Source organism: Chrysochloris asiatica, unplaced genomic scaffold (assembly GCF_000296735.1).
Source record: "Chrysochloris asiatica unplaced genomic scaffold, ChrAsi1.0 scaffold00153, whole genome shotgun sequence".
Lineage (NCBI taxonomy): Eukaryota > Metazoa > Chordata > Mammalia > Afrosoricida > Chrysochloridae > Chrysochloris > Chrysochloris asiatica.
The window spans coordinates 6,442,176-6,447,210 of NW_006408671.1; the positions used below are offsets into that span (position 1 = coordinate 6,442,176).

General features: G+C 34.6%; 1 pseudogene; it reads right to left on the reverse strand.

The window, feature by feature from the left end:
• Nucleotides 1-567: 567 nt before the first annotated feature.
• The window catches only part of LOC102830129, a 26,192-nt pseudogene continuing 21,724 nt past the window's right edge, over nucleotides 568-5,035 (reverse strand).

Genomic DNA, 5,035 nt, shown 5'->3' on the forward strand with positions numbered 1-5,035 from the left:
TGTTTGTTTTATAAGAGATTCATTCTTTTCAGTTTTATTTACGTCTAATTAAGTTTAGGTGCTGTGTCAACTACCTGGCTTTTGTTCCCAAAGAAATTGCATCATAAATATTGCTAAGTTTTAAAAGCAATGTGCTCTATAAATTGCACTTTCAGTAAATTCTGAAGAAGCACTATATTACTTCAGTTGATGCTTGAGATGAAGTTCCCTTCCACACATTGGCATTCTGATTTTTCTACACCTGCCTTCTATAAAAAAATACATTTGTTTTAAAAAATGTATACTTTTAGTTTAAAACATTACATTTTCCATTATTTAATCTTCACAGGTAAAATCACTTAAAATCCTAAAGTCTCAAATTCCACATTCAGACAGTATTAAATATTATTAATTCTTTTGCAAAAAAAAAAAAGCCATTTTTTTATTTGTTTGTTTTTTGAGATGCCTAGTATAGGCTCTCCCAACCTCTGTTTTTCAACTCCTTCTAATTGCAACTTCAAGGCACATTAAATGTATTGAGTGTTTGCTTAAAAAAAAACAAAAAACTGCAAGCAGAATAGACCCATTCTAAGACATGAAAGGAATATTCTGTTTTTCTGGATGCCAGTTAATTGAATGGGCATTCATTTTGATTGATTTTTTAGACCTAAGGAAAGAAAGTAACTTTTTTACAGAAACAATTACAGCAGGAACTGTTATCCTTTACTGAATGAACAATGCTATTTATAAAGGAAGAAAATTGCAAAAGTTTGTTTCCTGCTGCTAATTTTGCTAGGGTACTGAATTAGTATGATACTGCTGGGAACTGCAGGAGACCTTTATGAAACATTAGCAGGAAGGAACCGACCTGATGAGTGTGTTAATCATCAAAAGCCCTGCTCAGTAAAGGTATCAACAAGGTACCAGGGAGGGATTGCCCCCTACCCTCACCTTCCAAAATCAGAGTTGAAGGTAATTTTAAATAATAGCTAAACTGACCCAAATCATTGATTAATTATTGACTCTCATCAATTATAAGTAAACAATATTCTTTATGTGAACAAAGTGGTTATGGGAAAGGAAATTCAACAACAAAATTAGTCTTCTCTATTTCTCACTTAATGCTATTCATCTAACTACAAAGGAATTTTGGAATAAGCTGAAATGTCTAATGTATGGCAAAAAATGAAAAGTTTGTGACACATTCATTCAACAAAAGCTGTGCAAGGGGCATAAGTTGGAAATATGTGCATAATAAAACTTTCTGAATTATTAAAATGTTTTAATTAAAATATTTTCCATTGTATTATTTGTAAAAGTAGTGTCTTTGAATGTTAGCTCTGGAACTTTTTCACTTCTTACTTGAGGAAACAAAGGTCACCATAATGTTGAATATCTTTCAGAGACTGCAAAGCTAATGAGAGGCAGAATACGTTAAACCAAAAAAAAAGCAAAAACTCATTGCCATCAAATCAATTCTGACTCATAGCCATCTTGTATAGTGTTTCCAAGACTAACTCTTTATGGGAGCAGACAGTGTCATCTTTCTCCACGAAGCAGCTGGTCAGTTTGAACCTCCAACCTTGAGATTAGCAGTACAGTGTTTATCCTACAACACCACCAGAATATGTCAGTTTAGTATAAGTTCTATCAAGGTACCCTAAATAGAGGGTTGAAACAATTTTCCCTTTTTATGTATTGTGGTGCAGTTATTTAAGTCAGACACAACCCACAAACCCTTTTTTATAGGCATTTTTTAATACTTATAAGGTCTTTCATTTTTTGGTGATTTTATAATATGCAATTATTATTTTTTTATTGCTATTATTCTTATGCTTTGGAAATATAATCATCTTGTATAGGTCAGGGAATAAAAAGTAGATGTAAAATACATACAGAGTACCTTGTGGGCATGTAAAATTTTAATCGGTAGGGGCATTTCTCAATGGGCATTAGCATAGTATATGTCTGTGTTGAATGCTGGAGAATCATTTTTTGAATTTCACAAGTCATGTATCATCTCTATTGTTATAAGGTCACTGCAGGAATAATTATATTACAAAGATTATTTTTCACTTTATAGGTGGTGAATGCCAATGTGAACATGATAATGTCTTTAATCATCAGTGACCATGTTGTGCATATCTTTTAAACTCATTTGCTTTCCTTAGCATCCAGGACTGACAATGATCCTACTACAAAGCTGTTACCAAAACAGTTTAAATAGTAGTTTCTTTATGTGTGTTTTTGTTCATTTGTTTGTTTTTAAAATTTTGTTTTCAGCCATACAGCTGTGGAAGGCCAATTCCTATATTCCTCCTTCAATCTGAGTCACAATATGGGCTACTTGCTTCCCTAGGGCTATTACTAATGGTTAGATTCTGACAAATAAGTTCTGAGTGCACTTTTGCTCTCATATTCAGCTAATTATGTCTGACAAGAAAATCTGGATTCATTCACAACATTTTGCAACTCATTTCTTCTCTGGCACCTTAAAGCATTTCTAGATATACTGCAAAATGAGCTGCTGTGCTATTTGCCTGTTTTTAGTGGAATAAGGGATTTTTACTGCATTATTTGACAACATGAAATAACAGCAATGGTTATACAGCCTACAAAGGAGTTTTATAAGTTATTATTCCTGATGTGTCTAATTTTTTTTTTGAACTAAGCATAACCTTTAGAAATAGATTTCCTGGCATTGATACAGTTTATAGCAAAAACATATTTATGAAATAATATACAAGAAGAGCACTTATCATAGTGCTAAAATAATTTCAATTCTAAGAATCTCATGAACTATCACTATTCGGCTATAGTTAAACTTACTATGCTTGCGCAGAGCTTATAACTTCCTATAACACTTAGCAGAATGCATGCCACTTAGAAGATACTCAACAGTTATTCCTATAATAGAACTGTCATGAAAATAATCAATATTTCAAGTATTAAACAATGTATTAGACCCTTTTGGAATCACTTAAATTTGATTATTTCATGTAATTGTCATAGTAGACCTCAGAAATATTATTCTTATTTTACAGAAGAGAGAATAGCTAAATAGTGTGCTACATTAAAGAAAAATAGTAGACATTATTTTGTAGCTAAGTTATTGTTATGGATTGAGTTGTGCGCCCTAAGAATATGTGTCAACTTGTTTAGGCCTTGATTTTCAGAATTGTATAATTATCCTCCATGTAGTGATTAGATGTAATTACCCTATGTGTTATAAATAATAACCTCCCTAGTGTTAATTGGAGTCCTGGTGTGTTGCTGAAGGATCAGCACTAGAGTGCTAACCACAAGGCTGGAGATTCAAATCCACCAGCCGCTCCTCAGAAACCCTATATTGAGTCACTATGAGTCAGAATTGACTGCATTGCACTTAACAACAATAGTGTTCACAAGACAGATGTAGAAGCAGTTATGCTGGATAAATACTGGATTGTTATTCTCAAGATCAGCAGTGTGAATCCAACAATCACTTCTCAGAAACCCTTTACTGGGTTGGCATGAGTTGAGACCAATCCAATGGAACTTAATAACAACAATAGCAATGTTAATAAGGCAGGCTGAAATTGACAGGGACAAGTTTTATTTTGAGTCAATCTCTTTTTAAATATAAAAGAGATTCAACAAGCCAGCAGAGAAGAGAAAAGAAGAGTGTGTCCTTTAGAACTGTGGTCCCTGCGCTGAGAACTTCCTAGAACAAAATGAATATTGATGCCAAGACACATGGAGTTCTCCAAGAGATAGCAAACTCACAAATACTGAAAGGGGACAAGGACCTTTCCTCTGTGATGACAGACAGAAAGCCTTCCCCTTAAGTTGGCACTCTGGAATTGGACTTCTGGTCTCCAACCAGTGAGAAAATAAATTTCTGTTTATTAAAGCTATTATTTTGTAGTATTTCTATTATAGCAGCACTAGATAACTAAGACAGTTGTTGGAACTCAAAATCCATACTATTTTAAGAATGGGAGCATAGTGTTTGCATACAATAAGCACTGATTGTGAACCACAAGGTCCATGGTTTGAGCCTGTCAGCCACTCTGCAGAAGAACAATGAGACTTTCTGCTCATGCCAAGGTGTAAGAGCATCAGAAACACAACACAGTGTGGTTAGGAGTCAGAACCAACTCCATGGTACTTAACATCAACAAAAATGTTTTTAAGATGTGAGTATATTTTTTTAAATGGAAAACATGTATTTGCTTTAAGATAAAGTCCATTGATGGTGCAAATGGTTAGCATGCTCAACTGCTAGCTAAGAAACTTTAATGATAAAGCTCTGATGATTGGTTTCCAAAAAATTAGTCATGGAAACTTTGTAGAGAACAGTTCTTTATCTAACTCACATGAATTTGCCATGAGTTAGAATTGATTGGAACTAAATTGATTTTAATCTTATATTTAATGGTTACTTTAAAATGTTAAGGAAATTCTATGATATTGTTAAACAAATAATACCAAGGTTTTTTTGTTTTTTGTTTTTTTAATTTACTATTGTTGTTAATGTTTTGTTGTGAATTATGTGATAGTTTACATGGCAAAACATTAGTTTTACATTCATCCTATTGTATATTGTTTCATTGTCATGAGTATAATCCCCTCCATGCATCATCAACCAACCATAGGGTACACCCTGCAAGCCTGCCCCTCCTACCCCCAGTCATCAGCACACAGCCCCTCTCCCTCTCTGGGTCTAAAGTCCCCATCTGCTCCATCTCTCCACGCCATCATCTGTGCCTCCATCTCTGGCATCACTGCTTCTCTGGGTAGGGTCCCGCTCTCCACTCTTCCCCTTGATGGTTTCAAGGACCTCGGCTCCTAGACTGCAAAGTTAGTCACTTCCCTCCTTGCTACAAAATGTCTATGTTTACATTTCCAACCCTCACAATCAGTCCTGATAACAATTACTCACTACTGTATCGCAAGAGACCTATCCGCATCTCCCTTCATCATCCCCGCCTAGACAGATTGGTTACTGCTCAGTGGAGATTCTACCTTCCTCCATGCCCTCTTGATCTAGATTCCCTCTTGAAAACTTGTAAGG